Source organism: Podarcis pityusensis (genome assembly GCF_964106645.2).
Source record: "Podarcis pityusensis genome assembly, chromosome: 8".
NCBI lineage: Eukaryota > Metazoa > Chordata > Lepidosauria > Squamata > Lacertidae > Podarcis > Podarcis pityusensis.
In genome coordinates, this window is record NC_138033.1 from 29,101,151 (window position 1) to 29,113,882 (window position 12,732).

Here is a 12,732-nt window from a genome sequence, read left to right on the forward strand (position 1 = left end):
TTCTGCTAGTTTTAAACACTACCTACTTTGAGCCCCAAAATATTTGACAGCATTTCAATTTTACAACTAACTGAAAAACATTTCTACAATATCAAGACATCACATATTCAATTAAATTTTCTATAAATATGAGCAGACAAGCTATCTGTTTGAGTTCATTAAGAAAAACTGACATGGTTCAACATTATTTTTAATAACATCATCATCCAGTTGCTATCAACTTCCACCACAATTACAAGTTCTTAGATGCTTGAAATAATACTACGCCTTCCTGGATTTCTTTCTGCTCATTGTACTACAAGGTTTATTTACTGTGGGGGGGGGGCACAGAGAGAAACTATAGAAATGTAACTTTAAAAAATATATATCAACTTTTGTACAGAATGCCTTCAAGCATACCATTCCTGGGAGCGTAAGTAATAGTTAAATATTGTTTTGTAATAGCATACAAAAGTCAGATATTCTTGAGCCATGGCCAAATAAGATTAAAGAAATAGTCAGAAACACTGATGGGGGGGGGGGTGTTCAACTAGCAAGTGAATCGCACTGCCCCTCCCAGGTCTGGGAAACATTGTTTAGCATAAAATACAGTGGACATTCCATCTTCAAGCCCTTCTCAGGGTTGTGTTTGCAGAATCATAAAAGCAATTCATTGATTCCTACCTTCGAAGCATCTAGGGAGAGAGGAGTGCAGTGGGTAACAAAGAGCCAGCCTGCTGCATATACCTGCTGCAGGAAAAGAAGCACTTCCAACAGGAAGTGAACCCCTAGAGGTCAGGAGAGCCATAGAGAGCAGCTAAGGAGAGAGCTTGCATGAGTTGTGAACTCAGAAGAGCTTTGCCGGAACTGTAGAGCCCCCTAGCAGTGTCAGCTGTTGCAGCCGCCTGTGTCTAACGTCTGGCACTGCAACTGCAAGGGGAGAATGGATATGTTCATCCTAGCCTTTCTCAATAAAGTTGGACAGTCACATGTTCTTCAGGGTTTATTTTCAAACAACATTCCCTGCATGTTGGGAAACATGGCAAATGTAAAACTCTGCTCAAAACAAGAACCTAACCTGCAGCATTCATTAAAAAGAAATAAAAGCCATTTACCCATGTATTGCTCCCTAGTTTAAAATAAAGAACACTGAAACAGCAAATAAATTATTTTAAGCGTAATGACTGAAAATGGCATTTTGAATATTTATCTAAATTTTTCTGATTTCAAGTATAGGATGATGTGATTAATGACAATGAGTGATAACCAAGTACAACCAATGAAAGTTATGTAAGCCCATTGATTTTAGTTGGTCTACTCTGCATATGATTAACAGCAGCTATCAAGTTTGGGCAAATATTTTACAAATCCACTTAGATCAGATGTCATGGGGAAAAGCTACTTTCATAATTTCTCCCATTAAAAATGTTCTATATGAATACCAAATAAACAGACATTCAAGTGGGCCCTGCAAAAAGCATTGCAGTGTGGAATGCTTCTGTTCAGAGTTCCAGCCAGACATATTTTGCTCACTGCATATGCTCAGTTCTCATTAGGCTGTTTACTCTTTTTTTTTTTTTATAAGATATTTATTAAGGTTTTTTGAAATATTACAGTGAAAATGAAAAAGAAAAAAGAAAAATACAAAATAAAAACAGTTAAAAACACACATATTTTCTATTACTTATTTTCCTTTAGCTTGTTTCCCGGACCTCCTCATTAGGCTGTTTACTCTTTCCCACCACCAGCACCTTTTCCCCTAAAGCTTTTTGGACTTCTGCAGTTTGCCCCTAGGCTTGCTGATACAGGTACATTATTCATTGGCTGCAGCAGTTTTGGCTATACTGTATAAGCACCACTCAGATAACTAAGTTTGCAATTAGAGGGGGGGTCTGAAAGTGGGGGATATTAACACCAGTCCCTTGGCATAGTAGAATCATTTCCTGTTGAGATCCAGACTTTCAGCACCTTTTCCACTTTGCAGAGGCAAGGGACCTATTAGGATGATCTGCCACTGGAGGCTAATGGATACAACTGGCTTCCAGAAGCCCTGGTCCACCTGTGGAATATATGAATGGCTCAGGAAGCTGACACTATCACCCTTGAGATCCCTCCACCATGTCATAAAGCCCACTTTGCTCCTTGGTAGACCCCCTCCTTCATGTCCACCCTCCTTGGTAGGTCTGGAGTGTGGCAACATAAGAACAAGCCTTTTCAGTGCAGGCTCCATACTTATGGAATGTTCATTCGAGGGGGGCTTGCCTGGTGCCATCATTGCGTAACTTTAGGTGCCAGGCGAATACATTTCTTTTTTGCCAGGCCTTTGGCTCTTACTTATCTGTGACCTCCTTAAGTGGGTGGGATATTTTAATCTTTCCTTTTAAAAATAGCACAGACTTTTAGATTTTTTTATGGCTGTATGTTTGTTTATATATTGTAACCCACCTTATGCCAATAAATGCCAATAATTAAATACTGTAAGCCACTTTCTGTTACCTTGGTAAAAAAGCAATCAATAAATTCAATAAAAATGAGTATAAATGATTCTATTCTATTCTATTGGGGTGCTTTCCTGCCCCCCCCCAAGACACTGAGTCATATAAAGTAATGCCCAAGAGTGGATTACAATCAACATTTGGGTAGTAGGAAGACTAGGGGATTTCCTGTGCCAACAAACATTTTTATGTATTTAATACTTTTGTTATTTTATTGATTCCCCCCCCCCCACTTCCTCCAGTCATGCTCATTGCACCCCACAGAATTAGACACAAAAATATTAGCCAAGACCACAGGTGCTGTGGAAGTTGTCTTATAGCACACCAGACAATTGGTTCATGCAATTCAGTCAACGCTAGGCATCCCCAACCTGCGGCCCTCCAGAGGTTTTGGCCTACAACTCCCATGATCCCTAGCTAACAGGACCAGTGGTCAGGGATGATGGGAAGTGTAGTCCAAAACATCTGGAGGCCCAAAGGTTGGGAATGCCTAGTCAACACCAACTAGTTCTCATGTCACTTTAAACCAGGATTGGGAAACCTCAAGCATTGCCATTTAGCCCATGATGCCATTTTGCAGATGATTTAAGGTGTGGCATGGGTAAGGGTGGGGCTTCAAAAGAACACCAGGGCACTCCCAACCACTCATCTGCACACCTCGCTGAAGGACTGATGCTGACACATTTTCCATTCTATGGAAACCTAGCCCTCCCAGTGCTGCTCCACAGGGGGTGGGTTGGGGGATAAGAACACCTCTCTGCTGCTGGCTCATCCAATGATGCTGCTATGGGGAGTGAGAGAAAAAAGCCTGCAATTTAATATGCAAGCTTTTCTCTCTCACTTCCCTCAGCAGCACTTGGCAACCCCACAAGCATTTTGACTGCTGGTCAGGACAACCCTCTTGTCAATTATGTCATGCCATAAATACATCATGTGGGCTATCCAACGGTGAAATCTGGCAAACAAGGTCAATTATATGGATCTGGCCTGTGGAACTAAAAGGTTCCTCACTCCTGCTTTAAACCATATAGTTAAACTTAGCTATGTTTTAAATGTGAATGCATGGTGTGCTCCTGCTACTGCCCTGCTGCCATGATTTAGCTTAGCACTACATTCAACCCCAGGCTCGTGGTTTCTCTCCAAACAAACTATGTGTCATGACCTGTGCATCCAACAGTGAACTGGACAGTGTTGAAGGAACACCAGTGGAGATCCAAGTTTGGGTCATGGATCAGAGCTGACTACAGAAAATAGGGAGACCCTTGTGCCTGAGGCAGTTGGACAGAGAAGCCTTACAGATCACCAGGGTCTGTAGAGCCAGAGCCTGGACCCTTGCAAACACATTCAACTGAGCTAGAAGAACCAGATGCTTTGCATTACACACCATCAGTTGCGGGAGGGTGGCTATGGAACGAAGGACTACCCATGCAGGACTAGTTGAAATTCCTACACTGCAGGGGGTTTGACTAGAGAGACCCAATTACCGGTATATGATCTGCAGGTGAGAGGGTCAGTCTGTTAAGGCTCTTAAATTATCTCAAGGAGGTGGAGCCTGGAGAAGGCAATATGAAGACAGAAGCATAAAGGCCTCAGTCTGAGCCAAAACTTTGTTGGAGCAAGTAGCTCACCCGAAGCTGACCATGGTCCAGGAACCTTTAACTAGCTTTGCTGTGCCCCCATGCTTGCCATTTTCCCTCTGGATTCCAGCACTGGACCAGAACAGAGAACTATGAATGGTAAATCATGGCTTAAAATGATGTGTGGATGAGACCACTGACTGGTAGCAGCTCTCCAAGAGTTCAAATGAGAGTATTTCCTAGCATTACTTGGTGAAGTCACCAAGCATTCAGACAGTTGCACAAGTAGTAACAGTGGTAGAAGTTCCTATAGGAATTCAAGAGTGGCTTGTAAGAGCCATGAGGTCACAGCTGCATCAAACAGCTCAGACCTCCTCACACGCTGAGCTTCTCATGTTGACTAGAGGGGAACAAGGGCTTAATGGCCTAGTCCCTCCCATGGTGAGCTAAGCCTGGCGGGACAGCACACTCTATGGTCTTAACTGCTTCATTACTATAAGCATGTTGGTTATATGAAGCTGGTTATCACACAGATATAAGGCAGCTTCCTATGGTCAAGAACCATCAGTTCACGCATATAACTATCATGGAAAAATAAAGTTAGATACTTGCATACATAAGTAAGATTTATATCATTCAACAGGCAAAGGGACCCTTTGGAGGTTTTGCCAGCAGCAAGCAATTTATTTTTAATGAACTTTACACCTGAATGGATTGCAAGTCCACACTGAAAAAGCATAATTATTATTGGCTAAAAGAAATTGCTACTTTAAAAAAAAAAATCCTGCCTGTGCTGCTTTCAGCATACCAGGAAAAGACCACCCCTGCCCTGGCTTTTAACAAGACAAAGATGATAAAGCTTTGATACTCATGTGCTGCAAAAGCTTCCTGTGGCTGTTACAGTTGTGGGTTTTTTTACACTAAAATGCATTTATATTTATGTTTTTAAAATGTTTTAAGTTGCTTGCAGACCTTTGAGTAACAAACAATTAAGAAGTCTAATAAATGATAACGACAGTAATAGCTTATTATAAACTACTTCATTGCCACTTTGGTGATAATTTTTGAAAATAAATAAATAAATAGCTTCCTGCTGTTGCCCACCCTCTTGCTTCCAACCTCTACTGCCACACTATCCATGGTGTAGTGCCTGTGCTTGCACTGGGGCAGTTGTGGTTACCCAGTTCTGTGATAGTATATGTCTACTGCTTTAAAAGACAGAGACTTGCATATGCAGCAGTTGCTTTTTAGGCTAAGCATAGGGAGTGCTATGTATATTTGCAATGATGTGCAGTGGAACATTTCCTACTGTTTAGAAATGAATCATTTCAGAACAACATATTGAATGAAAAAAACAAAAATGAAGCTGAGCAACTGGTATGGATACAAAGTTAGACAAATAAAAAAATCAAAGTTGTAGTTAGGACTTTTTCCTGGTACAGTGGTGCCCCGCAAGACGAAAAACTCGCTAGACGAAAGGGTTTTGCGTTTTTTGAGTCGTTCCGCAAGACGAATTTCCCTATGGGCTTGCTTCGCAAGACGAAACGTCTTGCGAGTTCCTGCGAGTTTGTTTCCTTTTTCTTAAAGCCGCTAAGCTGTTAATAGCCGCTAAGCCGCTAATAGCCGTGCTTCGCAAGACGAAAAAACCGCAAGACGAAGAGACTCGCGGAACGGATTAATTTTGTCTTGCAAGGCACCACTGTAACTATCCCTAGGAAGCAAATGGGCACACAACTCAGGGCAGGCAAAAAGCAATGGATTGAATTCAATTTCACCACCTGTTCCTGCATGGTTATTTGACCCAAGGTACATCTTCACAAATGGAAGGGGAATTTTTTTTTGCCAATTCACCTTTTCCCATACAGGCCTCTGAAAAAGTGTTCCAAGGGGTTGGGGGAATCGTCAGAACAATGTGGAAGATGGTATAGAGCTGTGTGGGAGGGGAGAAGGCAGAATTGGCAAAAATTTCCTCTACCCCTTTTCAGTTAGTGGAAGCCTCAGTTAGGCTAACCATTGTCCATAAACAGAAGAGCACATCTAGATACAAGATACAACAGTTAAGCTTCCAGGGCCTTCATTTCTTTTTCTTCTGGGTATTAAGGAAGAAGGAAGATATTTACACAGCATATAAAAGCACACTTTACTACCTTCATTTACCAGGCAAACAGGCTAAATTAGATCTCAATCCATTTAGGGAATTGAATACTTTTCTGTTTCAGTTTTCTTGAGACAACCCATACTAATATATACACTGCCCAATAAACAAACAAACATTCTACAGTGATAGCTGCATGAGCATTCTGCAATTAATAAAATTCTGCAACTTGTATAAAATGTGTGAATGAAGAAAACTTGCACAAGTTTCCACAGTGAATAAAAATGACAATTACATAATTGTATACTATTTTGCTATCATGGGGAGAGGGAAGGAACCTGCAGAGCAATGATACACTACCAAGTTGTTGTTATCTGCAATTATATCCCACCTTTTTCTCCAAAGAGCTCAAGGTGGTAGACATGCTTCTCCCCCTCCTCATTTAATTCCCACAACAACCCTGTGAGGTAGGATAGGCTAAGAGGCAGTGACTGACCCAAGGTCATCCAGTGAACATCACAGCTGAGAGGGGTCCTAGTCAGGTGCTCTAACCACTACACCACACTGGTTCCTATTAGAGATTATGTACATTAACAGAGCACTTCTAAGAACAAGTCTACTTCTACATATGCTCCATTAAGTTCAATGGGACATACTCACAGCTAAATGAGTATGGTACAGTACTGCAGCCTAAATGTTCTGTGTAGCCAGATATTCAAATGACACCTACATTTTCACTGTAAAGAGCAATATCCATTTTCACTGTAAAGAGCACTTCTGAGTGACTCCCAGTTCCCATTGGATCTTTTGCTTTTCACTTCACAGATATATTGTGAGCTCTCACATTTGCACTTTGAAAACATTAACTCTCTCCACTCAGCTGGGTCAGAAGACGTCAGCATTTATTATGTTTTCAAACTTTCAGACTTCCGGGTTAGCGCCATCGGCGAATGGCGGAGTTCCTCCGACCGGAGGAACTGGCTCCGTGGAAATTGGGTCTTCCCGCCGCGGCGAAGGTGGGGACCCGCTAGAAATCCCAGGCAGAGGAAGCCTGGGAACGTGGGGTTCGGCAGGGCACCAGGAGTGCCTCCCCTACTCACGGGGAACCCCATTTCAGGGTTCCGGAGTGAAGTGGGGCGAGCGGCGCGGTGCTACGAACTGATTGCTACTTTCACAGAGTGAAGCCGCACAGCCATTGCCGGAGAGCGCTGACTTTTCCTGTGGACAATTGGATTTAAAACAAGTACCCGTGAGTAGAAACGGAAAATTGGATCAAGAAATATCCTAATTTGGCACCGAAGCGGGAAGGTTCAAAACAGGAAGTCCGCCTTCCGCTTTTTGTATATAGACTGAAGCAAAAACCTTGTAAGCTAAAGCCTGAAAAGTCGTTTAAAAAGTTTAAATTTCCTTCATTTATAACCACTAAAACCCCCTTGGAAGCAGGAGAAAAGGGGGGGGGGACTTTGTTTAAGCCTGCAGGAGAGGGAGTGAAGAAAGATAAGTTTCCACCGTCTCTAACCTGGGAACGGGGTGTCAGAGACAGAAATTGTTGGAGAGGTTCACTGACTGTGAATGGAATACTTTGACAGATAGCTAAAGAAGAGAAATAAACTGATTCCAATGTTGCCTTTTGCATTCTAAAGAAACAAAATATCTGAAAAATGAAAGTAATTTTCCTTTGTTGGACTTGCCTTAAAAAGATGGATACAAATAGAAATTGTCTCCTCTAGAGGGAGCTTGTTAAATTGTTGCTGCAGTCTACTTGAGGACTCTACAGCTGTGAGATTAAGATCGTGGGACCAGTCCTTTTGACCTTGTATAAAAATGAGCTGGGAGGAAGTTTTGGTGCTTGCTTTATGCAAGACAAGTGCTTTGTTGGAACAGATGCATGAGAAGATGGATCTGATGAATGAGAAAACGGATTTGATGACTGTTGTGGTCAATAACTGTGGACAAACAGGGAATATTGATACAGAAACCATTCAGGGACCAACTCAGGAACCTGTATTGATTGGGCAAGTGCAGAAGATAATGGAGGAGGTTGCGGTTGCACCTCAAATAATACAAATGGAGAGATCCGAGGCCCTGCAGGAGCATAAGCCGCTGTTTTTGAAGATTGAAGTTGGAGTGGGCCAGGAGGAGTCTGGAGCTGAGGAGGTTCTTAACTTCGGAGGGACTTTGAAATATGCTCTTAAATATTTTTTGGATTACATTGATGACTGTGGGGAGTGGGACTGTGGGGAATGGGCTCGTTTGATGAAGGGAGATGGAGATAATTTTGGGCTGGAACCTCCCCAGAGACCTACTCCTCAATGAGAAAGGAAAGAAATTAAGAAAGAGACCAACAAAAGACAAGGAAAAGTGCAGGTATAAACAAGAAGAAGAAGATCTGCAGAAGGGACATGGAAGAGACTTAAGAGCCTCGGACATAAGATTACCAGGTTGATGGACTAGATGGAATGGACAGTAAGGACTGACATGACCCGAGACCAGGAAGAAGAGACGTTGGATGAAGATTGGAAGAAAATTTATATAGAAAATTTTTTATTTAGGGAATTAGCCTAAAAATTAATGAATATTAGGGGAAATGTTGGAATGAAACTATATGGTTTTAGTAGAAATGATATAAGGAGTCATGTATAATTGAGTATTAAGTTTTAAGCTCTAAGGTATTTTACGGTAAGATAAGGTTAAATAAATCAAGGCAATTTGAATAACAGAATATGGGGAAAGATGGAAAGGATTTGTTGAGCTAATTATTAGGTTAAATTGTTAAGATAAATTATTTAATAAAAATTGAGAAAGATGGAAAGAATTTGCTGAAATAACTAATTAAACTAGAATACAAAAAGGGAGGTGTGAGGAGGTCAATGAAACAAGCAAATGGAAGTTAAAGATACGTAATATGGGATTTGTGTTTTGGTTTTTTTGCTGTATTGTTGTACTGGTTTTTATGCTTTGTTTTTTCCTTTTTTCTCTCTTCTTTTTTATGTATTGTGTTGTTTTCTATTTTTTTCTTTTCTGTAATTCTGAAACTTTTAATAAATATTATTTTTTTAAAAAAAACAACAAACTTTCTAAATTTCTTGGCCCACTCCAGTTCTAGATTTTAAGCAGCTAAAATTATTATTTTGAGCATACGGGTTGACTAGCCTCTTGACCACTCCTAGCCGGCAAGAGCACTTAGTTGATAATTTGCATAGTGAACAAGTCCTATTTTATGTCAACTAGATACCTTATATAGCCCTGGTTCTCCAGCTAAGGATGGAAGGCTACAACTAATCTGTTGTGGTCCTTGGCCTTGAAAAAGTTATGTACCCTTGCAACAGCATGCCCCAGATATGAAACTACCAGCATCAGAAGTGGATTCCCTGGCTACAATGAACTTACAGAAATAAAAGATTGTGAAACAGGAGTTACCACCACAACAATCACTGTCAGAATTATTCATTTCTATGGTGATTTTAGCATGTAACAGTCTTTACAATCCTCATTATCTCACTCTTTACAGAGCAACTAACTGTCAGATGAATAATTAAAATGATAAGTCTACAGATGAAGGACAACAGCTTTCTAGAACAGATTTGGAAAACATCTTTCAAATTGGGCACCAAAACCTATTTAAGGAACTAGAATTTAATTTTTCAACATAAATTAAGGACAGGGACAGAAAACAAGATGACACAATTCTCATGCTTTGACAAACCTACATGGCTTTGGAGCTGATTCTCCCCCCACCCCACCCAAAAAAGAAGAGTCACCAAATTGGTCGTTTATGACAAGCTCCATAAGGAGTGCTGCTGCTGCTGGGCAGAGGACTCAGTTTTCTTTTTGTGTTTTTTTTAATTGCTTTTATTTTTTATCTATGTCATTTTAAATTGTGATTGATATTAATGCTGTATTCTTAGTTTTAGATTTTATGATTCATGTGGAAATTGTTTTCCATCTGGTTGTGTACTTTTTGATGTGCTTTATTTATTGTTTATGACTTTGTTATGTTGGTAATTAAATCTTGTCATGTTGTAAGCCGCCTTGAGCATTATTTTATCTATGGAAAGGCAGCATACAAATAAAATAATGAATGAATTTATGAGCACTACTTCACTGGGTTAGTTCAGAAATGAGAAGCGAAATCTAGATGTGCAAGGGAAGAGAGAAACACCAAGAACATGCTTCATTCACTTAGTGCCAAGATCAGCCAAACCATGATCTGGCACTAAGTGAATGAAGTTTGTGATGTTTCTACTCTAAGTCATCCAGAGAATGTATTTGCATAGTGGTGTATAAATTTAATTAAAACTGCTACATAAACAAGCTTCAGACTGATATACTGCTACATCCCCTCCCCTCCTCCAACATGGATACAGTTTGTTATTTCATTTGAACTGGGACAAAATGTACTTACCGTATTTTTTGCACCATAACACTCACTTTTTTCCTCCTAGAAAGTAAGGGGAAATGTCTGTGCGTGTTATGGAGCGAATGCCTACGGATGACGGGGGGATCTGCTGCAGTCATGAGCAGAGGATCCATGGTGACAGCCTGCACCAAAAAAATCACGCACCCACTGTTGCCTGGGGCCACAATGGTGCAAAAACATGGTTACAAAGCATGGATCCACATGGATCCTCAGGATTTTTGCATTGGGCTACCCCAAACTCACCGTCAGATCACACGTCTGTGGCCGCAGCATGAACCACAAAAATCATACATCCACTGTTTCGTTTAGAATATTTTTTTTCTTGTTTTCCTCCTCTCAAAACTATGTGCGTGTTATGGTCGGGTGCGTGTTATAGAGAGAAAAATACGGCAGTTTAAACTTTTAAGTTTATGGTTTGTCCAAACAACCCAACTTCAAATACTTCCACCCACTCACTGCATTACAATGCTCAACTTTTACTAGCTACTGGGATAAACTTTTCAGATATTTATATTGCTTATAAAACAAATATATTTTTAAAGTTTTGTTTACTAAATGGAAATCAAGCAAACATGTTACAGGGAACCCACTACTTAAGCAGGGTGGGGGTTATGTTCCGCAGATTGTGCCTAAAGCCAAAACCATGTATAGTCAAAACCCATTGGGTTAAATGATGGGTGGATCTGCCAATATGATTTTTCCTGGTACCCCACCCCCTTTCTAATCTTGTTACTTTTTTGCCGCACACACAAAGCTGAATGCCCACAAGTTAAATGCGTATAGGACAATGGAAAAAATCTAATTCAAATTTTCCCAGAAAACCCCCATTAATCATGGGGAAATGGGCTGAAGGCTGGAACCTAAATCCCTATACAGTGACTGCATCTTACGTGATGGATAGGTTCTGGACAGAGCGAACATACACAAAATTGCATATAGTCAAGAACCTTGGACTCCTCAGAATCACCACATTCCATCCCAGGTGGGGTCCTGGAAAATCACCTCCCTCTTTTCCTAGCTCTAAATGCTCACTGCAGGGTTGGTTCTGACACCACTTTCCTCACTGCTAGCGGGTCAGCTGGCAGCACAGCCTCTTGACTAGAGAGCAACCGCAACAATGCCGCCACTTCTCCACTCCGCTCAGTGATGTTCCTTGCAGAAAAATGGCTAGACACTGTTTTAAAAGAGGAACTTTTTTCCTTGGTTCCCTACTTGAGGGGTCTTTCCCCCATAAACCCAGAGGCTGAAGCCAAGAATATGAAGCTGAATCTGCGTAAGTAAAATGTGTGTAAGATGTAGAGGAATTTCAGTTCTCACCAAGTCTACTATGAAACTTCATTTATAGTAGAAAAAGAAACCCGCACAATTAATATCCATTTGAACTAACAACCCATATCTTAAACATAACGCATAAAAGTTGCAGTTATACTGTAATTTACATCCACAGTAAGGTGGTTAGAATTACAGCCAAGAACACCCCAATCTAATCCTGACCTCTTTATACACAGGGGCACAAGCAAAATTTGTAATAATTAAAAGAAATTTTCCATTTTAAGAAGTTGCTTCTATCCAGGCATGCTATCATCCCAATAATCAATCAAGTACTTTAAGTTTTTCCCACCTTGGGAGCTGACAAAATATTAAACTGCATCTGGAAAATATTTATTATGTGCTGCATTAATTAAAAGATATGCCATTCAACAGTTAGTGGTACAAAACATCTAAGTGTTTTTAAATTTAAGTAAACTTTTGGTGCTGTGTAGATAGGCAAGACTTCTGCACAGTACTCAACCTCCTAGAATAGAAGTTAGCCCATTTAGACTGCAATACAACAGTTACCTGGGAATAAATATAATTCAGTCGGACTAAGTTCCAATCAAAAATGCACAAGATGTGACTGTAAATATATTGACTTGGATACTAAGGTTGCAGTTCTTTACTCATTTATCTGGAAGTAAGTGCCCTTGAACTCAACTTCTGATTAGGCACCACAGAATTTTACCACAAGTTGTTTTTCTGCTTTTATTAGGGAATGAAATTTCCACTGATTTCTCCTTCAGTTTGCAGCCCCCTGCATCATTTCCATGGGTCCCCAACAGTCAGGAACAGACTTGGGGGGGGGGGATAAGGAAAGCCCCATTCATGGAACTCTATTCCATTCGTTAG

At 40.6% G+C, this 12,732-nt stretch overlaps 1 protein-coding gene across 7 annotated transcripts in view; it reads right to left on the reverse strand.

Annotated features, from left to right (window-relative positions):
* ZMYM4 (zinc finger MYM-type containing 4) overlaps window positions 1-12,732 on the reverse strand; it is a 54,685-nt gene that overhangs the window by 39,300 nt on the left and 2,653 nt on the right. The window contains exon 1 of one of the 7 annotated variants that reach the window (XM_081018283.1): window positions 664-734. The exons of the other annotated variants lie outside the window; for them this stretch is intronic. The gene's annotated coding sequence lies outside the window, so the exon portion shown is untranslated. Of the gene's footprint in view, window positions 1-663; window positions 735-12,732 lie in introns of those variants that run through there. 7 annotated transcript variants of the gene reach the window in all.